We start from the raw sequence: 14,386 nt of genomic DNA, 5'->3' as shown, positions 1-14,386 counted from the left end.
CAGTTGAAGAGTTAGAGAGAACCGATGAACAGTAAACCAGTTACATGCTATGTTGTGCATCTGTGTTGGTTATTAAACTCCCCAGGTGTAACAAGTAAGTCAGTTGAAGAATTAGACAGAACCGATGAACAGTAAACTAATTACATGCTATGTTGTGCATCTGTGTTGGTTATTAGTCTCCCTAGGTGTAGCAAGTAAGTCAGTTGAAGAATTAGAGAGAACCGCTGAATAGTAAACCAATTACATGTTATGTTGTTCATCTGTGTTGGTTATTAGTCTCCCCAGGTGTAGCAAGTAAGACAGTTGAAGAATTAGAGAGAACCGATGAACAGTAAACCAATTACATGCTATGTTGTGCATCTGTGTTGGTTATTAGTCTCCCTAGGTGTAGCAAGTAAGTCAGTTGAAGAATTAGAGAGAACCGATGAACAGTAAACCAATTACATGCTATGTTGTGCATCTGTGTTGGTTATTAAACTCCCTAGGTGTAGCAAGTAAGTCAGTTGAAGAATTAGAGAGAACCGATGAACAGTAAACCAATTACATGCTATGTTGTGCATCTGTGTTGGTTATTAAACTCCCCAGGTGTAGCAAGTAAGTCAATTGAAGAATTAGAGAGAACCGATGAACAGTAAACTAATTACATGTTATGTTGAGCATTTGTTTTGGTTATTAGTCTCCCCAGGTGTAGCAAGTAAGTTAGTTGAAGAATTAGATAGAACCAATGAACAGTAAACCAACTACATGTTATGTTGTGCATTTGTGTTGGTTATTAGTCTCCCCAGGTGTAGCAAGTAAGTCAGTTGAAGAATTAGAGAGAACCAATGAACATGAAACCAATTACATGATATGTTGTGCATTTGTGTTGGTTATTAGTCTACCCAGGTGTAGCAAGTAAGTCAGTTGAAGAATTCGAGAGAACCAATGAACAGTAAACCAATTACATGTTATGTTGTGCATTTGTGTTGGATTTTAGTCTCCCTAGGTGTAGCAAGGAAGTCAGCTGAAGAATTAGAGAGAACCAATGAACAGTAAACCAATTACATGTTATGTTGTGCATTTGTGTTGGTTATTAGTCTCCCCAGGTGTAGCAAGGAAGTCAGTTGAAGAATTAGAGAGAACCGATGAACAGTAAACCAGTTACATGCTATGTTGTGCATCTGTGTTGGTTATTAAACTCCCCAGGTGTAGCAAGTAAGTCAGTTGAAGAACTAGAGAGAACCGATGAACAGTAAACTAATTACATGCTATGTTGTGCATCTGTGTTGGTTATTAGTCTCCCCAGGTGTAGCAAGTAAGTCAGTTGAAGAATTAGAGAGAACCGCTGAATAGTAAACCGATTACATGTTATGTTGTTCATCTGTGTTGGTTATTAGTCTCCCCAGGTGTAGCAAGTAAGACAGTTGAAGAATTAGAGAGAACCGATGAACAGTAAACCAATTACATGCTATGTTGTGCATCTGTGTTGGTTATTAGTCTCCCCAGGTGTAGCAAGTAAGTCAGTTGAAGAATTAGAGAGAACCGATGAACAGTTAACCAATTACATGCTATGTTGTGCATCTGTGTTGGTTATTAAACTCCACAGGTGTAGCAAGTAAGTCTGTTGAAGAATTAGAGAGAATCGATGAATAGTAAACCAATTACATGCTATGTTGTGCATCTGTGTTGGTTATTAGTCTCCCCAGGTGTAGCAAGTAAGTCAGTTGAAGAATTAGAGAGAACCGATGAAAAGTAAACCAATTACATGCTATGTTGTGCATCTGTGTTGGTTATTAAACTCCCCAGGTGTAGCAAGTAAGTCAGTTGAAGAATTAGAGAGAACCGATGAACAGTAAACCAATTACATGCTATGTTGTGCATCTGTGTTGGTTATTAAACTCCCCAGGTGTAGCAAGTAAGTCAGTTGAAGAATTAGAGAGAACCGATGAACAGTAAACTAATTACATGCTATGTTGTGCATCTTTGTTGGTTATTAGTCTCCCCAGGTGTAGCAACTAAGTCAGTTGAAGAATTAGAGAGAACCGATGAACAGTAAACCAATTACATGCTATGTTGTGCATCTGTGTTGGTTATTAGTCTCCCCAGGTGTAGCAAGTAAGTCAGTTGAAGAATTAGAGAGAACCGATGAACAGTTAACCAATTACATGCTATGTTGTGCATCTGTGTTGGTTATTAAACTCCACAGGTGTAGCAAGTAAGTCTGTTGAAGAATTAGAGAGAATCGATGAATAGTAAACCAATTACATGTTATGTTGTGCATCTTTGTTGGTTATTAGTCTCCCCAGGTGTAGCAGGTAAGTCAGTTGAAGAATTAGAGAGAACCGATGAACAGTAAATCAATTACATGCTATGTTGTGCATCTTTGTTGGTTATTAAACTCCCCAGGTGTAGCAAGTAAGTCAGTTGAAGAATTAGAGAGAACCGATGAACAGTAAACCAATTACATGCTATGTTGTTCATCTGTGTTGGTTATTAGTCTCCCCAGGTGTCGCAAGTAAGTCAGTTGAAGAATTAGAGAGAACCGATGAACAGTAAACCAATTACATGCTTTGTTGTGCATCTGTGTTGGTTATAAGTCTCCCCAGGTGTAGCAAGTAAGTCAGTTGAAGAATTAGAGAGAACCGATGAACAGTAAACCAGTTACATGCTATGTTGTGCATCTGTGTTGGTTATTAGTCTCCCCAGGTGTAGCAAGTAAGTCAGTTGAAGAATTCCAGAGAACCGATGAACAGTAAACCAGTTTCATGCTATGTTGTGCATCTGTGTTGGTTATTAGTCTCCCTAGGTGTAGCAAGTAAGTCAGTTGAAGAATTAGAGAGAACCGATGAACAGTAAACCAATTACAAGCTATGTTGTGCATCTGTGTTGGTTATTAAACTCCCTAGGTGTAGCAAGTAAGTCAGTTGAAGAATTAGAGAGAACCGATGAACAGTAAACCAATTACATGCTATGTTGTGCATCTGTGTTGGTTATTAAACTCCCCAGGTGTAGCAAGTAAGTCAGTTGAAGAATTAGAGAGAACCGATGAACAGTAAACCAGTTACATGCTATGTTGTGCATCTGTGTTGGTTATTAAATTCCCCAGGTGTAGCAAGTAAGTCAGTTGAAGAATTAGAGAGAACCGATGAACAGTAAACTAATTACATGCTATGTTGTGCATCTGTGTTGGTTATTAGTCTCCCCAGGTATAGCAAGTAAGTCAGTTGAAGAATTAGAGAGAACCGCTAAATAGTAAACCAATTGCATGTTATGTTGTTAATCTGTGTTGGTTATTAGTCTCCCCGGGTGTAGCAAGTAAGACAATTGAAGAATTAGAGAGAACCGATGAACAGTAAACCAATTACATGGTATGTTGTGCATCTGTGTTGGTTATTAGTCTCCCCAGGTGTAGCAAGTAAGTCAGTTGAAGAATTAGAGAGAACCGATGAACAGTAAACCAATTACATGCTTTGTTGTGCATCTGTGTTGGTTATAAGTCTCCCCAGGTGTAGCAAGTAAGTCAGTTGAAGAATTAGAGAGAACCGATGAACAGTAAACCAGTTACATGCTATGTTGTGCATCTTTGTTGGTTATTAAACTCCCCAGGTGTAGCAAGTAAGTCAGTTGAAGAATTAGAGAGAACCGATGAACAGTAAACCAATTACATGCTATGTTGTTCATCTGTGTTGGTTATTAGTCTCCCCAGGTGTCGCAAGTAAGTCAGTTGAAGAATTAGAGAGAACCGATGAACAGTAAACCAATTACATGCTTTGTTGTGCATCTGTGTTGGTTATAAGTCTCCCCAGGTGTAGCAAGTAAGTCAGTTGAAGAATTAGAGAGAACCGATGAACAGTAAACCAGTTACATGCTATGTTGTGCATCTGTGTTGGTTATTAGTCTCCCCAGGTGTAGCAAGTAAGTCAGTTGAAGAATTCGAGAGAACCGATGAACAGTAAACCAGTTTCATGCTATGTTGTGCATCTGTGTTGGTTATTAAACTCCCCAGGTGTAGCAAGTAAGTCAGTTGAAGAACTAGAGAGAACCGATGAACAGTAAACTAATTACATGCTATGTTGTGCATCTGTGTTGGTTATTAGTCTCCCAAGGTGTAGCAAGTAAGTCAGTTGAAGAATTAGAGAGAACCGATGAACAGTAAACCGATTACATGTTATGTTGTTCATCTGTGTTGGTTATTAGTCTCCCCAGGTGTAGCAAGTAAGACAGTTGAAGAATTAGAGAGAACCGATGAACAGTAAACCAATTACATGCTATGTTGTGCATCTGTGTTGGTTATTAGTCTCCCCAGGTGTAGCAAGTAAGTCAGTTGAAGAATTAGAGAGAACCGATGAACAGTAAACCAATTACATGCTATGTTGTGCATCTGTGTTGGTTATTAAACTCCACAGGTGTAGTAAGTAAGTCTGTTGAAGAATTAGAGAGAATCGATGAACAGTAAACCAATTACATGCTATGTTGGGCATCTGTGTTGGTTATTAGTCTCCCCAGGTGTAGCAAGTAAGTCAGTTGAAGAATTAGAGAGAACCGATGAAAAGTAAACCAATTACATGCTATGTTGTGCATCTGTGTTGGTTATTAAACTCCCCAGGTGTAGCAAGTAAGTCAGTTGAAGAATTAGAGAGAACCGATGAACAGTAAACCAATTACATGCTATGTTGTGCATCTGTGTTGGTTATTAAACTCCCCAGGTGTAGCAAGTAAGTCTGTTGAAGAATTAGAGAGAACCGATGAACAGTAAACTAATTACATGCTATGTTGTGCATCTTTGTTGGTTATTAGTCTCCCCAGGTGTAGCAACTAAGTCAGTTGAAGAATTAGAGAGAACCGCTGAATAGTAAACCAATTACATGTTATGTTGTGCATCTTTGTTGGTTATTAGTCTCCCCAGGTGTAGCAGGTAAGTCAGTTGAAGAATTAGAGAGAACCGATGAACAGTAAATCAATTACATGCTATGTTGTGCATCTTTGTTGGTTATTAAACTCCCCAGGTGTAGCAAGTAAGTCAGTTGAAGAATTAGAGAGAACCGATGAACAGTAAACCAATTACATGCTATGTTGTTCATCTGTGTTGGTTATTAGTCTCCCCAGGTGTCGCAAGTAAGTCAGTTGAAGAATTAGAGAGAACCGATGAACAGTAAACCAATTACATGCTTTGTTGTGCATCTGTGTTGGTTATAAGTCTCCCCAGGTGTAGCAAGTAAGTCAGTTGAAGAATTAGAGAGAACCGATGAACAGTAAACCAGTTACATGCTATGTTGTGCATCTGTGTTGGTTATTAGTCTCCCCAGGTGTAGCAAGTAAGTCAGTTGAAGAATTCGAGAGAACCGATGAACAGTAAACCAGTTTCATGCTATGTTGTGCATCTGTGTTGGTTATTAGTCTCCCTAGGTGTAGCAAGTAAGTCAGTTGAAGAATTAGAGAGAACCGATGAACAGTAAACCAATTACAAGCTATGTTGTGCATCTGTGTTGGTTATTAAACTCCCTAGGTGTAGCAAGTAAGTCAGTTGAAGAATTAGAGAGAACTGATGAACAGTAAACCAATTACATGCTATGTTGTGCATCTGTGTTGGTTATTAAACTCCCCAGGTGTAGCAAGTAAGTCAGTTGAAGAATTAGAGAGAACCGATGAACAGTAAACCAGTTACATGCTATGTTGTGCATCTGTGTTGGTTATTAAATTCCCCAGGTGTAGCAAGTAAGTCAGTTGAAGAATTAGAGAGAACCGATGAACAGTAAACTAATTACATGCTATGTTGTGCATCTGTGTTGGTTATTAGTCTCCCCAGGTATAGCAAGTAAGTCAGTTGAAGAATTAGAGAGAACCGCTAAATAGTAAACCAATTGCATGTTATGTTGTTAATCTGTGTTGGTTATTAGTCTCCCCGGGTGTAGCAAGTAAGACAATTGAAGAATTAGAGAGAACCGATGAACAGTAAACCAATTACATGGTATGTTGTGCATCTGTGTTGGTTATTAGTCTCCCCAGGTGTAGCAAGTAAGTCAGTTGAAGAATTAGAGAGAACCGATGAACAGTAAACCAATTACATGCTTTGTTGTGCATCTGTGTTGGTTATAAGTCTCCCCAGGTGTAGCAAGTAAGTCAGTTGAAGAATTAGAGAGAACCGATGAACAGTAAACCAGTTACATGCTATGTTGTGCATCTTTGTTGGTTATTAAACTCCCCAGGTGTAGCAAGTAAGTCAGTTGAAGAATTAGAGAGAACCGATGAACAGTAAACCAATTACATGCTATGTTGTTCATCTGTGTTGGTTATTAGTCTCCCCAGGTGTCGCAAGTAAGTCAGTTGAAGAATTAGAGAGAACCGATGAACAGTAAACCAATTACATGCTTTGTTGTGCATCTGTGTTGGTTATAAGTCTCCCCAGGTGTAGCAAGTAAGTCAGTTGAAGAATTAGAGAGAACCGATGAACAGTAAACCAGTTACATGCTATGTTGTGCATCTGTGTTGGTTATTAGTCTCCCCAGGTGTAGCAAGTAAGTCAGTTGAAGAATTCGAGAGAACCGATGAACAGTAAACCAGTTTCATGCTATGTTGTGCATCTGTGTTGGTTATTAGTCTCCCTAGGTGTAGCAAGTAAGTCAGTTGAAGAATTAGAGAGAACCGATGAACAGTAAACCAATTACTAGCTATGTTGTGCATCTGTGTTGGTTATTAAACTCCCCAGGTGTAGCAAGTAAGTCAGTTGAAGAATTAGAGAGAACCGATAAATAGTAAACCGATTACATGTTATGTTGTTCATCTGTGTTGGTTATTAGTCTCCCCAGGTGTAGCAAGTAAGACAGTTGAAGAATTAGAGAGAACCGATGAACAGTAAACCAATTACATGCTATGTTGTGCATCTGTGTTGGTTATTAGTCTCCCCAGGTGTAGCAAGTAAGTCAGTTGAAGAATTAGAGAGAACCGATGAACAGTAAACCAATTACATGCTATGTTGTGCATCTGTGTTGGTTAGTAAACTCCACAGGTGTAGCAAGTAAGTCTGTTGAAGAATTAGAGAGAATCGATGAACAGTAAACCAATTACATGCTATGTTGTGCATCTGTGTTGGTTATTAGTCTCCCCAGGTGTAGCAAGTAAGTCAGTTGAAGAATTAGAGAGAACCGATGAAAAGTAAACCAATTACATGCTATGTTGTGCATCTGTGTTGGTTATTAAACTCCCCAGGTGTAGCAAGTAAGTCAGTTGAAGAATTAGAGAGAACCGATGAACAGTAAACCAATTACATGCTATGTTGTGCATCTGTGTTGGTTATTAAACTCCCCAGGTGTAGCAAGTAAGTCAGTTGAAGAATTAGAGAGAACCGATGAACAGTAAACTAATTACATGCTATGTTGTGCATCTTTGTTGGTTATTAGTCTCCCCAGGTGTAGCAACTAAGTCAGTTGAAGAATTAGAGAGAACCGCTGAATAGTAAACCAATTACATGTTATGTTGTGCATCTTTGTTGGTTATTAGTCTCCCCAGGTGTAGCAGGTAAGTCAGTTGAAGAATTAGAGAGAACCGATGAACAGTAAATCAATTACATGCTATGTTGTGCATCTTTGTTGGTTATTAAACTCCCCAGGTGTAGCAAGTAAGTCAGTTGAAGAATTAGAGAGAACCGATGAACAGTAAACCAATTACATGCTATGTTGTTCATCTGTGTTGGTTATTAGTCTCCCCAGGTGTCGCAAGTAAGTCAGTTGAAGAATTAGAGAGAACCGATGAACAGTAAACCAATTACATGCTTTGTTGTGCATCTGTGTTGGTTATAAGTCTCCCCAGGTGTAGCAAGTAAGTCAGTTGAAGAATTAGAGAGAACCGATGAACAGTAAACCAATTACATGCTTTGTTGTGCATCTGTGTTGGTTATAAGTCTCCCCAGGTGTAGCAAGTAAGTCAGTTGAAGAATTAGAGAGAACCGATGAACAGTAAACCAGTTACATGCTATGTTGTGCATCTGTGTTGGTTATTAGTCTCCCCAGGTGTAGCAAGTAAGTCAGTTGAAGAATTCGAGAGAACCGATGAACAGTAAACCAGTTTCATGCTATGTTGTGCATCTGTGTTGGTTATTAGTCTCCCTAGGTGTAGCAAGTAAGTCAGTTGAAGAATTAGAGAGAACCGATGAACAGTAAACCAATTACAAGCTATGTTGTGCATCTGTGTTGGTTATTAAACTCCCTAGGTGTAGCAAGTAAGTCAGTTGAAGAATTAGAGAGAACCGATGAACAGTAAACCAATTACATGCTATGTTGTGCATCTGTGTTGGTTATTAAACTCCCCAGGTGTAGCAAGTAAGTCAGTTGAAGAATTAGAGAGAACCGATGAACAGTAAACCAGTTACATGCTATGTTGTGCATCTGTGTTGGTTATTAAATTCCCCAGGTGTAGCAAGTAAGTCAGTTGAAGAATTAGAGAGAACCGATGAACAGTAAACTAATTACATGCTATGTTGTGCATCTGTGTTGGTTATTAGTCTCCCCAGGTATAGCAAGTAAGTCAGTTGAAGAATTAGAGAGAACCGCTAAATAGTAAACCAATTGCATGTTATGTTGTTAATCTGTGTTGGTTATTAGTCTCCCCGGGTGTAGCAAGTAAGACAATTGAAGAATTAGAGAGAACCGATGAACAGTAAACCAATTACATGGTATGTTGTGCATCTGTGTTGGTTATTAGTCTCCCCAGGTGTAGCAAGTAAGTCAGTTGAAGAATTAGAGAGAACCGATGAACAGTAAACCAATTACATGCTTTGTTGTGCATCTGTGTTGGTTATAAGTCTCCCCAGGTGTAGCAAGTAAGTCAGTTGAAGAATTAGAGAGAACCGATGAACAGTAAACCAGTTACATGCTATGTTGTGCATCTTTGTTGGTTATTAAACTCCCCAGGTGTAGCAAGTAAGTCAGTTGAAGAATTAGAGAGAACCGATGAACAGTAAACCAATTACATGCTATGTTGTTCATCTGTGTTGGTTATTAGTCTCCCCAGGTGTCGCAAGTAAGTCAGTTGAAGAATTAGAGAGAACCGATGAACAGTAAACCAATTACATGCTTTGTTGTGCATCTGTGTTGGTTATAAGTCTCCCCAAGTGTAGCAAGTAAGTCAGTTGAAGAATTAGAGAGAACCGATGAACAGTAAACCAGTTACATGCTATGTTGTGCATCTGTGTTGGTTATTAGTCTCCCCAGGTGTAGCAAGTAAGTCAGTTGAAGAATTCGAGAGAACCGATGAACAGTAAACCAGTTTCATGCTATGTTGTGCATCTGTGTTGGTTATTAGTCTCCCTAGGTGTAGCAAGTAAGTCAGTTGAAGAATTAGAGAGAACCGATGAACAGTAAACCAATTACTAGCTATGTTGTGCATCTGTGTTGGTTATTAAACTCCCCAGGTGTAGCAAGTAAGTTAGTTGAAGAATTAGAGAGAACCGATGAACAGTAAACCAGTTACATGCTATGTTGTGCATCTGTGTTGGTTATTAAACTCCCCAGGTGTAGCAGGTAAGTCAGTTGAAGAATTAGAGAGAACCGATGAACTGTAAACTAATTACATGCTATGTTGTGCATCTGTGTTGGTTATTAGTCTCCCTAGGTGTAGCAAGTAAGTCAGTTGAAGAATTAGAGAGAACCGCTGAATAGTAAACCAATTACATGTTATGTTGTTCATCTGTGTTGGTTATTAGTCTCCCCAGGTGTAGCAAGTAAGACAGTTGAGGAATTAGAGAGAACCGATGAACAGTAAACCAATTACATGCTATGTTGTGCATCTGTGTTGGTTATTAGTCTCCCCAGGTGTAGCAAGTAAGTCAGTTGAAAAATTAGAGAGAACCGATGAACAGTAAACCAATTACATGCTATGTTGTGCATCTGTGTTGGTTATTAAACTCCACAGGTGTAGCAAGTAAGTCAGTTGAAGAATTAGAGAGAATCGATGAACAGTAAACCAATTACATGCTATGTTGTGCATCTGTGTTGGTTATTAGTCTCCCCAGGTGTAGCAAGTAAGTCAGTTGAAGAATTAGAGAGAACCGATGAACAGTAAACCAATTACATGCTATGTTGTGCAGCTGTGTTGGTTATTAAACTCCCCAGGTGTAGCAAGTAAGTCAGTTGAAGAATTAGAGAGAATCGATGAACAGTAAACCAATTACATGCTATGTTGTGCATCTGTGTTGGTTATTAAACTCCCCAGGTGTAGCAAGTAAGTCAATTGAAGAATTAGAGAGAACCGATGAACAGTAAACTAATTACATGCTATGTTGTGCATCTTTGTTGGTTATTAGTCTCCCCAGGTGTAGCAACTAAGTCAGTTGAAGAATTAGAGAGAACCGCTGAATAGTAAACCAATTACATGTTATGTTGTGCATCTTTGTTGGTTATTAGTCTCCCCAGGTGTAGCAGGTATGTCAGTTGAAGAATTAGAGAGAACCGATGAACAGTAAATCAATTACATGCTATGTTGAGCATCTTTGTTGGTTATTAAACTCCCCAGGTGTAGCAAGTAAGTCAGTTGAAGAATTAGAGAGAACCGATGAACAGTAAACCAATTACATGCTATGTTGTCCATCTGTGTTGGTTATCAAACTCCCCAGGTGTAGCAAGTAAGTCAGTTGAAGAATTAGAGAGAACCGATGAACAGTAAACTAATTACATGCTATGTTGTGCATCTTTGTTGGTTATTAGTCTCCTCAGGTGTAGCAACTAAGTCAGTTGAAGAATTAGAGAGAACCGCTGAATAGTAAACCAATTACATGTTATGTTGTGCATCTTTGTTGGTTATTAGTCTCCCCAGGTGTAGCAGGTAAGTCAGTTGAAGAATTAGAGAGAATCGATGAACAGTAAATCAATTACATGCTATGTTGTGCATCTTTGTTGGTTATTAAACTCCCCAGGTGTAGCAAGTAAGTCAGTTGAAGAATTAGAGAGAACCGATGAACAGTAAACCAATTACATGCTATGTTGTGCATCTGTGTTGGTTATTAGTCTCCCCAGGTGTAGCAAGTAAGTCAATTGAAGAATTCGAGAGAACCGATGAACAGTAAACCAGTTTCATGCTATGTTGTGCATCTGTGTTGGTTATTAGTCTCCCTAGGTGTAGCAAGTAAGTCAGTTGAAGAATTAGAGAGAACCGATGAACAGTAAACCAATTACAAGCTATGTTATGCATCTGTGTTGGTTATTAAACTGCCCAGGTGTAGCAAGTAAGTCAGTTGAATAATTAGAGAGAACCGATGAACAGTAAACCAATTACATGCTATGTTGTGCATCTGTGTTGGTTATTAAACTCCCCAGGTGTAGCAAGTAAGTCAGTTGAAGAATTAGAGAGAACCGATGAACAGTAAACCAGTTACATGCTATGTTGTGCATCTGTGTTGGTTATCAAATTCCCCAGGTGTAGCAAGTAAGTCAGTTGAAGAATTAGAGAGAACCGATGAACAGTAAATCAATTACATGCTATGTTGTGCATCTTTGTTGGTTATTAAACTCCCCTGGTGTAGCAAGTAAGTCAGTTGAAGAATTAGAGAGAACCGATGAACAGTAAACCAATTACATGCTATGTTGTGCATCTGTGTTGGTTATTAAACTCCGCAGGTGTAGCAAGTAAATCAGTTGAAGAATTAGAGAGAACCGATGAACAGTAAACTAATTACATGCTATGTTGTGCATCTTTGTTGGTTATTAGTCTCCCCAGGTGTAGCAACTAAGTCAGTTGAAGAATTAGAGAGAACCGCTGAATTGTAAACCAATTACATGTTATGTTGTGCATCTTTGTTGGTTATTAGTCTCCCCAGGTGTAGCAGGTAAGTCAGTTGAAGAATTAGAGAGAACCGATGAACAGTAAATCAATTACATGCTATGTTGTGCATCTTTGTTGGTTATTAAACTCCCCAGGTGTAGCAAGTAAGTCAGTTGAAGAATTAGAGAGAACCGATGAACAGTAAACCAATTACATGCTATGTTGTGCATCTGTGTTGGTTATCAAACTCCCCAGGTGTAGCAAGTAAGTCAGTTGAAGAATTAGAGAGAACCGATGAACAGTAAACTAATTACATGCTATGTTGTGCATCTTTGTTGGTTATTAGTCTCCCCAGGTGTAGCAACTAAGTCAGTTGAAGAATTAGAGAGAACCGCTGAATAGTAAACCAATTACATGTTATGTTGTGCATCTTTGTTGGTTATTAGTCTCCCCAGGTGTAGCAGGTAAGTCAGTTGAAGAATTAGAGAGAATCGATGAACAGTAAATCAATTACATGCTATGTTGTGCATCTTTGTTGGTTATTAAACTCCCCAGGTGTAGCAAGTAAGTCAGTTGAAGAATTAGAGAGAACCGATGAACAGTAAACCAGTTACATGCTATGTTGTGCATCTGTGTTGGTTATTAGTCTCCCCAGGTGTAGCAAGTAAGTCAATTGAAGAATTCGAGAGAACCGATGAACAGTAAACCAGTTTCATGCTATGTTGTGCATCTGTGTTGGTTATTAGTCTCCCTAGGTGTAGCAAGTAAGTCAGTTGAAGAATTAGAGAGAACCGATGAACAGTAAACCAATTACAAGCTATGTTGTGCATCTGTGTTGGTTATTAAACTGCCCAGGTGTAGCAAGTAAGTCAGTTGAATAATTAGAGAGAACCGATGAACAGTAAACCAATTACATGCTATGTTGTGCATCTGTGTTGGTTATTAAACTCCCCAGGTGTAGCAAGTAAGTCAGTTGAAGAATTAGAGAGAACCGATGAACAGTAAACTAATTACATCCTATGTTGTGCATCTATGTTGGTTATTAGTCTCCCTAGGTGTAGCAAGTAAGTCAGTTGAAGAATTAGAGAGAACCGCTGAATAGTAAACCAATTACATGCTATGTTGTGCATCTGTGTTGGTTATCAAACTCCCCAGGTGTAGCAAGTAAGTCAGTTGAAGAATTAGAGAGAACCGATGAACAGTAAACTAATTACATGCTATGTTGTGCATCTTTGTTGGTTATTAGTCTCCCCAGGTGTAGCAACTAAGTCAGTTGAAGAATTAGAGAGAACCACTGAATAGTAAACCAATTACATGTTATGTTGTGCATCTTTGTTGGTTATTAGTCTCCCCAGCTGTAGCAGGTAAGTCAGTTGAAGAATTAGAGAGAACCGATGAACAGTAAATCAATTACATGCTATGTTGTGCATCTTTGTTGGTTATTAAACTCCCCAGGTGTAGCAAGTAAGTCAGTTGAAGAATTAGAGAGAACCGATCAACAGTAAACCAGTTACATGCTATGTTGTGCATCTGTGTTGGTTATTAGTCTCCCTAGGTGTAGCAAGTAAGTCAATTGAAGAATTCGAGAGAACCGATGAACAGTAAACCAGTTTCATGCTATGTTGTGCATCTGTGTTGGTTATTAGTCTCCCTAGGTGTAGCAAGTAAGTCAGTTGAAGAATTAGAGAGAACCGATGAACAGTAAACCAATTACAAGCTATGTTGTGCATCTGTGTTGGTTATTAAACTGCCCAGGTGTAGCAAGTAAGTAAGTTGAAGAATTAGAGAGAACCGATGAACAGTAAACCAATTACATGCTATGTTGTGCATCTGTGTTGGTTATTAAACTCCCCAGGTGTAGCAAGTAAGTCAGTTGAAGAATTAGAGAGAACCGATGAACAGTAAACCAGTTACATGCTATGTTGTGCATCTGTGTTGGTTATCAAATTCCCCAGGTGTAGCAAGTGAGTCAGTTGAAGAATTAGAGAGAACCGATGAACAGTAAATCAATTACATGCTATGTTGTGCATCTTTGTTGGTTATTAAACTCCCCTGGTGTAGCAAGTAAGTCAGTTGAAGAATTAAAGAGAACCGATGAACAGTAAACCAATTACATGCTATGTTGTGCATCTGTGTTGGTTATTAAACTCCCCAGGTGTAACAAGTAAATCAGTTGAAGAATTAGAGAGAACCGATGAACAGTAAACTAATTACATGCTATGTTGTGCATCTTTGTTGGTTATTAGTCTCCCCAGGTGTAGCAACTAAGTCAGTTGAAGAATTAGAGAGAACCGCTGAATTGTAAACCAATTACATGTTATGTTGTGCATCTTTGTTGGTTATTAGTCTCCCCAGGTGTAGCAGGTAAGTCAGTTGAAGAATTAGAGAGAACCGATGAACAGTAAACCAATTACATGCTATGTTGTGCATCTGTGTTGGTTATTAAACTCCCCAGGTGTAGCAAGTAAGTCAGTTGAAGAATTAGACAGAACCGATGAACAGTAAACTAATTACATGCTATGTTGTGCATCTTTGTTGGTTATTAGTCTCCCCAGGTGTAGCAAGTAAGTCAGTTGAAGAATTAGAGAGAACCGCTGAATAGTAAACCAATTACATGTTATGTTGTGCATCTTTGTTGGTTATTAGTCTCCCCAGG

Source organism: Cajanus cajan, chromosome 5, assembly GCF_000230855.2.
Source record: "Cajanus cajan strain Asha chromosome 5, NIPB_CcT2T_4, whole genome shotgun sequence".
Classification (NCBI taxonomy): Eukaryota; Viridiplantae; Streptophyta; class Magnoliopsida; order Fabales; family Fabaceae; genus Cajanus; species Cajanus cajan.
This window is presented reverse-complemented; position numbering follows the sequence as displayed.